Here is a 14599-nt window from a genome sequence, read left to right as displayed (position 1 = left end):
TTCAGTCAATATGCACAGAATGAAGATTGTTTTTTCTAATTTGTTTTATAGTTTACTCCAACAAGGGAACAAAGGGAAGAAGGGGCACCTGGATGGCTCAGTAGAACGTGTGACTCTTGATCTCGGGGTTGTGAGTTCTAGCCCCACGTTGGATGTAGAGATTACTTAAAAATAAAACCTTTAAAAAAGGATAAAATAGGAAGGAAAAAAGTGGTCACCTGGAAAATGGGAAAGGAGAAGGGATAGGAACAGGAGTGAAACTGGGTCCCAAATGGATAGCACGAAGTCCTTGCTTTGTGTCACAACACTGAGGCCTGGGAGTGTGTTCTGTGTGACCCACCCAAGGTTTTTGTTTTAATTTGAATCAATTGCCAAGATTTTTTAAGTTAGGTAATTTCGTATGAAAATACTAATTTCTTCAGCTTCCCTTGAAAAGTCAAAAGATGAGGCCTCGCTGGGTGGTGTATTCTACAGGCCAAGTGAGCTGGAGGGAATGGGTGCTCTCTGGTCTCCCCAGGTGCCCCGGACCCCTCCTTTCAGTTACTGGCCTGGACTTTAAAGGTACTTGAATTTATGATCTGGACCCTGAGGGTATTTACATGTTTCAGGGGCTGCTCCCACTTGGGCTCTCAGCTTCCTGTAAGCCAAAAGGAAGAACATGCTTTGCGTTGCAGATTTTGCTTGGTTTGAAGCGGAGGTTCTCCTTCCTGGCTTCATTATAGACTCATCATCTGGGGAACTTCTGAAAATTCTAATGCCCCTGGCTCCCCTCCAAGAGACTCTGACTCATTGGGGTGGGGGGCAGGCAACTCAGCATTTTTAAAAACAGCCCTGGGCCATTTAATTGTGCAGCAGAGTTGAAAACTTGGGGGAGGGGGGAGCCTGTCTGGGAGGTCCCAGCATTGGCCCTTACACCTTGGAGGCTAAAAGTGATGTTCTTACGGTGACCCCTCTGGCCCAGAGGCCTGCCTCCACTATAAAGTGAGGACACGGACTCAGAATCTTTGACATTTTTGTACATCTCTTTAAAAGGAAAGAGTAACCTGCAGAGTGTGGCCTCTCAGGAAGGAATTAAATTGACTGAGTGGGCCCCGGGCACCTGCAGTGTGGGGTGGAGGGAGGGGCACGGCACTGTTGAGATGAAGAGGACAAAGCTCCTCTAAGTCTGTCGGGATGTGAGATGTATGCACGAGTACGAACAGAGGGCAAAACAAGCTGTCTGAGAGCCTGGAGGGAAGAGGCGGCCGGAAGGATAAGGGACAACCTCAGACAGAACTGATGCTTTAGCTGGTCTGCAAAAACTTGGAGGATTTTTGTCTGGGAAGGTCGGGAAAACACATCAGAGGGGGAAAGAACAATCCAAGCTAAAATGTGTTCCTTCTCCTCCCCACCCTTCAGAGACACCTGCTCCCCCACCCCACCCCCACTTTTCTCTGCCCTCTGAAGGTGCAGGAAAGAATAGACCTCGAATGTGGCCTTTCACTACTAGGTAGCATTCACACAGGGATGGAGGAGTGAGCGATACGGATGATGTAAGCCTCATCTGTAAAATGCGAGAGATCCTCGTTCGCTCCCAGGGCCGTTACGGAGTTGAAATGAGTTCGCATCTCTATGTGGGTTAGATGTGGGCACGCGGGCGGCTGGGAGCCTCAGAACCCCGCTGAGGCTGGAGGGGTGTTAGCAACCGCTACCTGGGAGAATAGGACCGTACTGGCGGAGGAAGGTAAATTCAGGCTATGTCAGGAACTCTGCATCTCACGATGTCCAAGATGTAACTCACTGTTACACTCACTACTTCACTGAACGTCAGTTTTCTCTCTAGACTAGGGGACAGCCCCCCGTCCCCCCGGGAGAAAGTCTTGATGCAATAATCCGGTTCAGTAAGCATCACAACTGCGGGCTCAGCTAGGCTTGATTGCAGCCCAGAGCCCTGCAGCCACCACCCAGGGGATGAAGACTGTTGGTGCCCTCGGGCAGCCTGGTGACCCAGAAGGCTTCCGTCTACAGTGCATTTCCCTTCTCATTGGGAGTCACCCTTCCCGGCTCCTTTGCACCTGTCCGAGGAAAAGCCTTGAGTATATCCCCATCCTGCCAGGTCTCGTTTGGATGCTTCTTTGGAAGAGTAAAGGCAGACAGGTGTGTCTTTCCCCCGACAGTGGGAGCCTGTGTGACCGGTACTTTCCAGGCAGCAAGAGCTCCTATCTTTAATTATTCTTCCTTCCCAACCTTTGTCCTCCTTCTTAAAGGACTACATATCTATTTGTATACTATGACTTCTGCTAGACCTCACCTTAATGGAAGCACACATACAAAATAATTACCTTCAGCTGTTTTGGGAATAAGCTATACTCTTTTGTTGTTGTTGCTTTTTTTTTAAATAAGCTGTATTCTTACCCAAACACAGTGTTTGTGAAATAAAAATTCAGCAGTATTCTCTTTTGCAGGGTTAAAAAGCACCACATTCAGATGCCTTCCTCCATTGAGGTTTTTTTTTTTTTTTAAGATTTTTTATTTATTTGCGAGAGAGAGAATGAGAGAGAGCATGAGAGGGAGGAGGGTCAGAGGGAGAAGCAGGCTCCCCGCCGAGCAGGGAGCCCGATGCGGGACTCGATCCCAGGACTCCAGGATCATGACCTGAGCCGAAGGCAGTCGCTTAACCAACTGAGCCACCCAGGCGCCCTCCTCCATTGAGTTCTTAAGAACAAGTCTTTGGATAATAATATCTAGTTTGGAATATAATCATATGACTGAGTAGTACCAGAATTTTCTCACAAGTACAGAGAAAAAACTTGCTCTGTTAAAAGCAAATGATAAAACAAGCCTTAGGGAATTTTTAGGTTGGTGGGTGTTTCCTAAAACTGGTTTGTGGGGATGGATGCCACAATTATATACATTTACTAAAACTCATCAAACTATTCACTTTTTAAAATGGGTACATTTTGTGGTATGTAAATATCTCAATAAAGCTTTTTTTAAGCCCCTCCCCCCAGAAAAGGAAAAAAGAGACCTAATTCAAATCTCTTACCTAATGTAGGTGTTGTTGGGTAAAATAACTTGGAATGATTTGGACCCTGTATTTCAGAGTATCTGGCACTTGAAGCTTCGTTCTTAGTTTATTTATTTGATGTAAAATAAGCCCAGATGAGCCCCACATCGTCTTAAGACGTTTAGTCCTTGTAGCTTCACACAGAAAGATGTGTGTCCCAACGATTATCGTCCAGCCACCAAATCTGGGCCAGGAGGCTGGAGCCAGAAGGTAAATGGAGTGAGGTGTGTGTGCATGGCCACCAAGATGAACCAGTCAAACAAGGCAAATTCAGTGGATTCTTATAAAATTTTGCCTCTCTCCTCGTAGCTATACCCTGTTGTGGATTTTGCAAAGCAGGTGATTTCGAGTCATCCCTAATCTTTGTTAATCTCTGTTTTATTGTTTAGAACGGGTTTTGCTTGCTTGCCCCATAGACAGAGTTCAGTAAATCTTGTTTTTCTAGAGTCACTTTTATCCAGTGTTCTTAGGCCAAGGTAAGAATGCGTCTTAAAATACCATTTCTTTTCTTTTTTCTTTCTTTCTTTTTTAGGTGATGTATTTAAACCATTAGAGGAACATATCATTCTTATGTTTTAAAACAGAAACCAAAGGTTGCTGAAAGATGTTACCATCCTAAAACAGAATGCACTTGTTGGGGAACTTAAGTCTGTGTCCTTGAAAGTCACATGATCGAATTTGGGTGAAGATGTGTAAGAGAATATGAAAAAAAATTAAAAGCTCGGGTCTGTGGTTTACAACCAGGAGTGTTTTTAGCCTTCAGATTACATGTTGCATTAAAGAAGAGTAAAGCAAGCAGAGAAACCACTCGCCTCTAGCCCAGCCTGGGCTCAGCATACAGCTGAATCATTTCCTTCAGCAGATGGCTGCTGAGTTATAGTTCGGATTATAACAGGGAGCCTTTCTCAGCACTGGAGGCTTTGGGGAAGGGACTCAGTTAGGGGGAAAAACAGAAAGCATTTATTGTTTTTCTCAATTCTTCGTCGAATTAGCAGGTTTGCAGCTGTATCTCTAGGTCAGCATTTCAGGTGTCTAAAGAAAATGAAGATAGTGTGCTCGAAAAATTGGAAGGGGCATGGGAGCTATCTGCCTCCACTTCTTTATTCATTGCTGTTAAGATCCTTGCTAGCAGTTTTGTTGGTTGGTAGATTTTGCTGTCTCTCTGGCACTTGGAGTGCTGGAATTAAACCCCACAGCCAGGAGGCTGTTAGTTGGTCAGGAAATTCCAAATGGGTATAAATAAATTCTCTGCAGCAGATCCTGGGCTCTCTGCCTGGCTGATGTGTGTAGCGCTTTTAATGACGAGGGAAGTATGCTTGAGACTTGACTTCCTGCTTGCTGAAAATCGCAGTTACTTTGTTTCTGGGGAGGTGAGTAAGAAAGCCCAAAAGAAGAAAAAAAGAGGAGAGCGTGAAGTTTGGGGGGAGGGTGGGAGTGGGGGGTTGGTGAAGTATGAACTCAAGCTCTGTGTGTTATGAAAAATGTTTGCTTTTATTACAAGCTGGAAAGGATACCTCGGTACTTGATTTTTGGCTCACTGATCATTTCAGCTTTAACATAAAGATGTCATTGTCGTGGGAATGAAAGGTTGTACATATAGGCTAAGGTTTGCGTTTCTGAGTTTATGGTTTATTTAAGTTCAAGAATTTATTTATTTATTTATTTATTATTTTGTGTGTGTGTGGCTAAATCCATTTTTGGTCATTTGTTTTCAGCTCTGTGTTTCTAATGGGGAGCTGTTCTGTGTGCCTTAAAGCTGGCTTCTTGTTCTTTTATAAACGCTATAAAACAAAATATGGGCCGTGATTCATACAGTTACTCCAATTCTCTCCCCTCCTGCGCCCCCCCCCCGAAAAAAACCTGGTGCTATTTTATTAGAAAAGCCCTTTCTGTCCTACTGTCTCAGCTTGTGCTCCTTCTCTGCTTTCCACAGATCTATCCTTAGAACTGCCACATTTCCTATTTACCCTCTGAGTGACATATTATTTTTGAAGAAATTTTGGAGGACAGCCTTCAGTCCCCAGCCTAGCTCTGTGCTGTGCACGCATGACCAAGTCGGGCTGTATTTCAGTAGCATCTCTCCAAACGAGACCGTGAACACCAGAAAGCACTGCCTCGGTGGGTGAGGGGCAGGTCCTGAAGGCAGGCCTGGGGCTATTTCAAGACCGACTTGGGGTCAAGAGGGGCTGCCCCCGAGAGCTGGCGCGGAGTGCTGGAACAGAGGGCTCTGCCATGTCACGTGCCTCCTTCACGCACAGTGCCTTTTCCTAAGACACGGCCCATTCCGTTCCCTTTCCACCTTCTCCCCTCCCAGCTGCTCACCTGGCTTCTGGACTCTTCCGGCAGGCCCAGAGCAGAACTGAAGCTATAGCGAAGGGAAGCTGCGTTTGGGCGGTGGGTGGACTGTGCTGGCTGTTGCGATGCATCTGGAAAGGTGCTGCGGGACGAAATGGGCCGAGGACGAGGCCATGGGCACTGGCTGCCTGAGCTCATCTGGTCTGACCCTGCTGCCGTGCCCCGCTTTCTCCACTTGATCACGTAGCATGCGATGTGACAACATTCCGTGGGAAGTGCAGTCGGGAGGGGGTCATAGTCTGGAAGAAACCTTTGGGAATTCCAGAGGCCCACCCAGCTTCTCATTTTCTGCAGGCAAAGCTTGTCACCGCACCGTGCCATTCCAGACCCCTGCTGCCCGTCGCTTGCCCGTGAACTTGGAAGTATTTATAGCTCCTGTTCTTGTTTTATGAAGATTACACCTTCCCCAGTTTAGGCGAGCCCAACTAGACTGCCACGGAGATGTGCTCCCTGGTTCTAAAGCCCACGTCTACACAATGTGTTCAAGAGGCGCTTTCCTCTTAGGACTTCAGTAGAACTGAAAGCATGACATTGTTCAGAAAAATTAGTGCGGACTCATGTCTCCGTATTACGAGAAGAGAATGTTTTGATTTGGCCATAATTTATTTTTAAAGGTTAGGGATGTTCATCAACTTTGGCTTTTGTTTTATCTTACCTCCTTCCTGCATGGCTGATGCTGGACCAGGCCTTCCTCTATCCTCTAACTGGCACCTACTCTCCACGTTCCCTGCGCCCAGCGAGCACGCACGAGCATGTTCCCTGCCTGGCCCAGCCAGCATCTCTCCCGTCCACTCCCAGAGGCACAATCCAGCGTAGACCTCAATGCCGTAGCCTTTGCTCAGCACCTCAAAGCCGAGCTTCATGGAGTGGGGGAGAAGCAGCAGGGTGGCGGGGAGGCAGCCTGGGTCATCTGGGGTGCCTCATCCAACACCAGAGGGTGATCCAGTCACAGTAAATAATAATAACAGGCTGCAGGCATAGATCTAAGCAGTCCGCAACCACACTGTGAAGCAGGTCTGTTATTTGCCCAATTACACAGCTGAAATAGGATCTAACTTGCCAACAGCTGGAAAGTGGCAGAACCAGGATCCAAACCCAGGCAGTCTGGCCCCGGAGTGCTGGCTTTGGTCATTACATGTCTTCCCCCATCATTCCTGACTAATCTGTAGATGGCTCGATGCAGTTTTTCATTTCAGCATGTATTGAGCATGCTATGTGCCAAGCACTCGGGGATAGAAAAAGAAATTCTAGTTGATTCCTGCGCTCTCTACCCCCTGGCCCAAGACACCGGCTGGTGGGGGAAGACCCACACGTGCCTGCTGATCAGGATGTGTAGGCAGAGTGTTTCAGAACAGAGGGAAGAAGGTGACCAGTTCCTCCCAGGACAGAGCAGCTGGGGATAAGTGAAGCTTTGATGAAGGATGGGCTCTTGGGGTTGAACCAGGACAGTGCAGCTAATCCTGACAGATGAGAAAGGCAGTGCAGGTGGAGGGAACAGAATGAGCAAAGGTGGATGGGCTTGAAAGTTGTTCTATAGGTTGAGGTGCAGGGTGGGAAGGAAACTGGAAGGTGCTAGATTGGGGCCAAATTGTCGAAGACTTTGGATGCCACAGAGAGGAACGTTTATTTATTTATTTTTTTAAGATTTTATTTATTGATTTGAGAGAGCGAGCGAGAGAGCAGAGGAAGAGAGCGTGGGAGAAGCAGGCTCGATCCCAGGACCCCAGGATCGTGACCTGAGCCGAAGGCAGATGCTTAACTGACTGAGCCACCCAGGCGCCCCCAGAAAGGAGTGTTTAGACTTTATTCTCTCTAATGGGGCTCCTGGCATATCAGTCTGCAACATTAATAATTGAGAAAACTTCACATTTCCAGGGATACCTCAAACAAATGTAACATTCCTCAAAGAATATGTAATAGAGAAGAGCAGAGGCATCAGGCCCTGATTTAAAAAAAAAAAAAAAAAGCTGCCTCATTTGCATATATGAGCATCAGCGGCATCTTGGCCGTGCTCCCCAGTGACTGGCTCACTGCTTTCCTGTCCCTCAAAGACGCTGAAGGCACAAGCGAAGGAAGCTTATCATCATCTCTATCTCTCATTCTCTCTACCTATGCATATATGTATAATTTATTTTGAAATAATTTCAAACTTGCCAAAAATTTAAAGAAATTCTCATACCTCCTTCACCCGGATTCAGATTCCCCAGTGGTTAACACTTAACCACATTTGCTCCATCTCATTCTGTGTGTGTGTGTGTGTGTGTGTCGGGGGGGGAGGGGGGGCCCTGCATTGGCCATGTCTCTTTAGGGTCCATCAGCCTAGAACAGTTCTTGGCCTTTCCTTTCTTTCGCGACCTTGATGGATTTTTTTTTAAAGATTTATTTACTGGGGCTCCTGGGTGGCTCAGGCGGTTAAGCGTCTGCCTTCGGCTCAGGTCATGATCATAGGGTCCAGGGATAGAGCCCCACATTGGGCTCCCTGCTCAGCGGGGAGTCTGCTTCTCTCTCCCCACTCCTGCTCTCTCTCTCTCTCTCTCTCCCCCTCATTCTCTCTCTCTCCCTCATTCTCTCTCTCAAATAAATAAATAAAATCTTTTTAAAAACCGATTTATTTATTTATTTTAGAGAAAGAATGCACGAGAGTGAGCTGGGGGGAGGGGCAGAGGGAGAGAGAATCCTCAAGCAGACTCCCTGCCGAGCCCGGAGCCCTATGTGGGGCTCGACCTGAGTCAAAACCAAGAGTCGGGCACTTAACCCACTGAGCCACCCAGGCGCCCTGATCTTGATGGTTTTAAAGAGAGGCCTTCTGTTCTGCAGGATGACTTTCAGGTAGGATCCATCGAGGTTTCCAGACTCACGCCATACGTTCTAGACAGGAATACCACAGAAACGGTGCCGGTCCCACTGGGTGTCTGTCAGCTTCCTGCACCACTTTTCCCTTTGTGGTCGATAAGTACTTTATGGGAAGGTATTGTGATGCCACCCCAGTACCCTGTTCATCAGTAGAAGTCTCTGCTCATAAGCTGTAGGATCCGGTGATGATGATTCCTTCCCAAATCAGCCACTGTTATAATGCTTCTTAAGTGATGATTTTCTTTTCATAATTCCTTTATTCAGTAGTTGACACTCTAGTGTATTTATATATTATAACATCGTGGGCTCAGAGGTCCCTGGTTTATTCACCAGGTTGTAATCTGCTGTATCATTAATCATAATATTTTGATGCTGAAATTTTCCCAGATTGGGACATTGAGAACCTGAAGGAGTTTCTGAACCAGATGGACAGTTTTTTTTTTCTTTTTTTCTTTCTTTTTTTTAAAGAGAAAAATGCAAGAGTGAGTGGGTTGGGGGAGGTGGCAGGGTGCAGAGGGAGAGAATCTTAAGCAGTCTTCATACCCAGTGTGGAGCCCCATGTGGGGCTCGATCTCACAACCCTGAGATCATGATCTGAGCTGAAATCAAGAGTCGGACGCTTAACCGACCGAGCCACCCAGGCGTCCTGACACTGTCTTTATAGAGCTGATCTGAGGTATACTGACATTTGAGAATAACTCATGGGCAAGCATGTATTCTCTAAGTTCTCCATGTTGTATGCACCTCAGGCCCTGGGGGTCACCTGCAGTGAGATCCTTGTCAGGCAAGCAGACTATGACAAGTGACTCTAGGGACAGGCTGACCTGAAATTGAGCTTGTCAGAGACCAGCTTAGTGAGTGGAAGACTTGGATTTTTAGCGTGTACTGCTTGGGTTCTCCCAGACCCTATCCTCTATCTTTAGCCTTTGCATTAGCTAATTCAGCGCCTGGGCAGGTGTGGGTAGAGTATGGGCTGGGGCGGGAGCAGTAAGGGGGGGTAGTAACTTGCCGTCCTGTCTTTCCCTCCCTTGCAGAGACACTTGCTAGCTGTCAGGGGCAATGTTTCTGCTTCACAGACGTGTTCAGTCCCTGCGATTCCCATCCTAGAGTTTCAAGTACAGAGCCCGTTTGTACTCTGCATTTCAGAGCGCTAAGTCAGACCCTCACCTGCGCCACACGTGTCCCTCCCAGATTAGATTTATCATGTTTTCATGACCTTCAGAAAAGGAAATCCTATCATTTTTCTCTGCAGTGAATCATCCACTCGTTTAAAGAAAAATATTTTCTTTTTTAACGGCATAATGAGGTCATGGAGAGAGCCCCCGAGGATGAGTCCTGAGAGCTGATCCTGGTCCCCAGCCCAGACCAGAGTAGCTGAGATTGTCAAGCCTTCCCAATAGGCCACAGGTCACCCCAAATGCAGATTCTAAGTTCTGGTGGCTTTAACAGCTAACACTTAGTATCGAGTTGTTTTAAAACTCACTCCATGCAAAGGAAATTGTGACACCGGGGGAAACATTCATGGGGACTTGGAGCAATCCATGGAAAGCTGCTGGAGGATGCTGAAGGGAATTTCAGTCCATACCCCAGCATCTGGCCAGAGCAGTCGTATTAAAATGCAGATCTGATCATTTCACTCCCTTGTTTAGAACCCTTCGATAGCTTCCCAGTGCACTTAGGAGCCAAAAACCTGACTCTCAGGGCCCTGCCTGGCTGGGGCGCAGCCCCCTCTCTGCCTCGCTTGGGGCAGAGCCCTCCGTTCGGTGTCTACAAGTGACGTGTTAGGTGTGTGCCTTTTCTTTACCTAGAGCTTCTCCTGTCGCCTTCCCCCTGCAAGCACACACCCTGCACCGTGCCTAACACACTCCTCAAATACAGCCCTGCGGCAGCGCGCTCTATGCCCCCGCCGCCGACCCCCGCTCTGTCCAGCGCGCTCCCTGTGCTTGACTTTCACCGCGCTCCTCACCGCGGGTCCTTCATTTCTGTAGCCCCTTGTCTGTCTTCTCCTGTACTTTGCAAGTTCACCTAGACAGGCTCTGTGTCTGATTTGCTGAGTAGCTCCTAGCCGGATTTGGCACACGGTAGGTACTTCATAAATACTTACTGAATGAAAGAATAAAATCCTTCTTTCAGTCTGGTCATTGCACCTTCCCTAGATCAGCATGCCCTTTATGGGGTGTGGGATTCTGAAGCCAGTACGGAAAAGGGATAGTGATGGGAGACAGTGGAAGGTGTGGGGATGGCGTGCAGGTTAGTGTCTGTGGGCAAAGGTTAAAAAAGCAGAGATGAGATCAGCCTCGAGAGGAAATCTAAACATTTAGAGGGAGAAGCCACAAGAAGTTAAAAAGAGTTACGGATGTGAGGAACAAGACCACATTACAACCTTAGCCGCATTAACAAACCAAGCCTATAAAATCGCACTTAGGCTGCATGTGACAGGTCACTTGGCCTGGTATTTCCTGTGAACTTCCGGGTTACACTTTTGCTTTCTTTACTGTTGTCACCTTCCGCGCACGAGGCGTCTGGGGGGCCATTTCAAACAGCTGCAACCTGGAGAGGCCTGGATGGTATCGGGGAGGTTGGTGGGAACAGAAGTTCAGGCTTGCCTCAGCAGGCTCTGACACTTAGTAGGTGCTCATTGTGTGCATGAATGGATGGGCGGGTGTACTCCCTGGGAGGGGTGAAGAGCCAGGGGAAAAGGAACTCTTTGGTAAATGGAAGAACAGGAGGAAATCTCGTCTGTCCTATGTTATTTTATTTATTTTTATTTTTTTTATTTTTTATTTTTTATTTTTTTTAGATTTTATTTATTTGCAAGACAGAGAATGAGAGACAGAGAGCATGAGAGGGAGGAGGGTCAGAGGGAGAAGCAGACTCCCTGCCGAGCAGGGAGCCCGATGTGGGATTCGATCCCGGAACGCCAGGATCACGACCTGAGCCGAAGGCAGTCGCTTAACCGACTGAGCCACCCAGGCGCCCGTGTCCTATGTTATTTTAAAGCAGAACGAGGAACGCTTACACTGTTCTCTTTCTTTTTGTATGTTCTGCCCTTGCTTGTAGATTTGGTATAGGGAAGGTCCTTGGGTCTGACAGTCTTACTACCAACAATGCCATCAGCAGAACTTTCCTGTTAAACCTGTCCAGAAAGATCTATTCCACTTTACTGTTTTCTCTGTCCCACTGATCTGAGCCTAGAAAAGTTGATTTGCTAACTCGGTTGCTCTCATACTTCGAGTAATTAACATCGTGAGAACTTTCTCTCCCTCTGCAAGTTCATCCTTCTGGTTTTCTTTCCTGCCTGTCAGCCCTAGCTGATGTGGAGTCTTTTCGACTGCCTCCAACAACAGGATGCTTGCAACTCTGCTGCTTTTAAACATGGGAATCCATGATAATTATGTGCTTCTCAGGGACTGACTCAGCTCTTGGGGCAGAGCCTTCATGCTTCACGGGAGTTCAGACAGTATGGTTGCGGGAATTAGCAAAGTTCTTCAGTTTCAACACTTCAGGTAGAGCATCTGGTAAAGAAAAACACATAAAAAGCATGGAAGTTGTGCCCATGGGTGTAATTATTTTCATGGTGCCATCAGTCAGTCAGTAATTGGGCCTAGATTGTGCAGCAGTGAAACCAGAAGAAGTCATTGTATCCTCACTGACAGATAAAGTAATAATATCAAAGTTTTGTCCATCGATAAGTCCACCAGGACATGTTAGTCCAGAAACCTCCGGTGTGTTTTGCTCATACTAAAGAATGGCTCACTGTGGTAGAATGTGTAGAAAAGTATTTAGCGTTTTCTTGCTCAAAAGTAGCATTTTTCACCCTGTCCCTGGAGCATGATGTTACGGCCCCACTAAGAAGTGGGGGCCTTGAAGACTGTGGCCTCTGTAGCCAAAGTTCTCAGTCGCTCTCCAGGAAGTTTTGACTCTGTTCATTGTCCTTAGCATACGCCTTCTCCGTTTCAACATGGCGGACATTCTGGACTGGATAATCCGCTGTTTGGGGGGGTGGGGCTGTCCTGAGCACTGTAGGGTGCTGTAGGATGCTTAGCAGCAGCCCTGGCCTCTATCCACGAGATGCCAATAGCACCCCCTTCTAGTGGTGATAACCAAAAACATGTCCAGACTTTGCCATGTGTCCCCTGGGGGGCAAAAATCACCCCCAGTTGAGAACCATCACTAATAGGTTAATCCTGTGACTAATTTACTACCATCTAGTCTAATCTCCCACCTCCCAGTGAATGTATTAATTTTTTTGTCTGCCCAAACCAAATATAGTTTGGAAAGTTTGATTTCCTTGAGAAGTGAAGATCATATAACACCTTTTGTTCATCTAAAAGAAATTGTTCTTGGGGTGCCTGGCTTGCTCCGTTGGTAGAACATGCAACTCTTGGTCTCAGGGTCTTGAGTTCAAGCTCCACATTGGGCATAGAGCTTACTTAAAAGAAAAAAAAGAAGTTGGGCCCCTGGGTGGCTCAGTCAGTTGAGCATCCGACTCTTGATTTCAGCTCGGGTCGTGATCGCAAGGGTGTGAGATCAAGTCCCCCATGGGGCTCTGTGCTGAGCGTGGAGTCTGCTTGAGATTCTCTCTCCCTCTCCCTCTCCTCCTCCCGTGCTTGCACACATGCTCTTTCTCTCTAAAAAAAAAAAAAAAGTTATTTTTGAGATACCCATATCTGCATTTCACTTTGCTCATGCAGCTAAGCTGCAAGGAAATTTTAAACTTTTCTTGAGGCCATAAATTGGGCCCCTCTCACGGAGCTCTAAGTTTTATAGGTGGTAAATATATAAATAAAGAGTAGAATTACCATCAGTTTGTTGATTTCGGCTTCTCTCTGAACACAAGGGAATTTGCTCTGGACTTGGGACATTGTCTCTAGTTAGTGTTGTCTCATTTGGCGTTTGGTTACCCCAAATTGCAGACCGTAGAAAGTGGGTCATGAGAGACAAGCGGGAAGAGGGACTCTGATACCATTCATGTTTAGGAAGTAGGTCAGCCCCAAGATGACGTCAACCCAAGAAGCTGTGTACCTGCTGTTGGCGGCCCACCTCCTTACGTTGGTGCAACAGTATAAATTCTTTGTTTCATTTCTGCCTTGTATTTTATTTGGGTTTTATCCCCGTGCACCCCACCCCCACTAGACTGTGAGCCTTGTGAAAGTGGGGACCTTATCTCTTGTTCACACTGTGTCCCCAGCTCTTAGAACAGAGCCTGGTAAATAGTGATAGATAAATGCACAGGTGGATGGATGGACAGACGGATGGATGGATATTATTACTAAGATTATTTTTATCAATATTAATTATAAGTTGAATGTATGAATAAATTTTTTATTTGGTTGGTCCTCATGTCACACTTGAGGGTAATAACATTCTAAATGGCCCCCTTGAATTTAATCTCTTTGCCTCCCTTGGTCCAATCCACACCCAGTGTCAAGACAGTCTAAGTGGAGGTCTTTTTAGCCTCTAGCGGGGGGCTGGGTGTGCACCTCAGGGTGATCGTAAGTGGACCAGATCCCCCTGGTCTGGGACCTGAGTCTGATGGCCTCTTTTGTACTCAGCCACCCCCCTCTCTTCTGACCTCGTCTGTCCTCGGGCCATACCAGCAGTCTCTGCCCTGGCCCTTGGCCGTTTGCCTCTCTTTCCTTTTACTCTATCATCACGTGTCTTACCTTAAAAACTCAGCTCTTGGTTAACTCCATTTCTGTTTTGATTAATTATTCACGTATGATCATATTGTTTTTGTTGATAACATGCCTTTGTAACTGATCTCAATTAGTGTTATGTTTAGGATGTTTGGTGTTTATTTGCCAGCTAGACTATACCTCCTTTTATTTCTTATAATCCTTCCTCCTACTCTTTCCACTGAATAAGACCATTTTCTGCACCCAATTAAGCTTGTAATAAATGCTATATAATGAAGGCAGAGGTGGTGCCAGGAGCAGTCTCCACCACTGGATTTCCAGACATTTAGAAAATTCTTGTAAACCCCAGGGGACAGCCTTCTGATTCCAGAATATTTAGTTGGAAGCTGTTACTTTCAGGATTCCATTTGCAGACATAGCCAGTGGTTTTTGGCTATATATAAATAGGCATAACCCTGTTAATCCAAAAAAAAAAAAAAAAAAGGTTTCAGGCAGTTAAGATTCTCTATAACTCACTTAGAGATTTTTTTACAAACTGTTTTTTTAATTCTTTCCTGATTATTGTTGAGTTAATAAAAATTTCTGTATAAAAAAGTTTTACTGTAACATACCCCAGTTAATCATTTAACATTTTTCTTCTTTTCAAGATCTGGTCTTAATTTTTTGTGGGGCAGGGGAGACACAGGGGAGTGACTGCTGTATCCAT

The 14599-nt window shown here is 46.5% G+C and overlaps 1 protein-coding gene across 13 annotated transcripts in view; it reads left to right on the top strand.

Moving 5' to 3' along the window:
* Positions 1-14599, top strand: part of KANK1 (KN motif and ankyrin repeat domains 1) — a 233037-nt gene that overhangs the window by 151054 nt on the left and 67384 nt on the right. Inside the window, exon 1 of one of the 13 annotated variants that reach the window (XM_045882200.3) lies at positions 4287-4416. The exons of the other annotated variants lie outside the window; for them this stretch is intronic. The gene's annotated coding sequence lies outside the window, so the exon portion shown is untranslated. Of the gene's footprint in view, positions 1-4286; positions 4417-14599 lie in introns of those variants that run through there. 13 annotated transcript variants of the gene reach the window in all.

This window comes from Mirounga angustirostris, unplaced genomic scaffold, assembly GCF_029215605.1.
Source record: "Mirounga angustirostris isolate CCGP_5_RB_7025 unplaced genomic scaffold, mMirAng1.0.hap1 SCAF_15, whole genome shotgun sequence".
Lineage (NCBI taxonomy): Eukaryota > Metazoa > Chordata > Mammalia > Carnivora > Phocidae > Mirounga > Mirounga angustirostris.
Note: the sequence above shows the minus strand (reverse complement) of the source record. Positions and strands in the feature narration are given on the sequence as shown.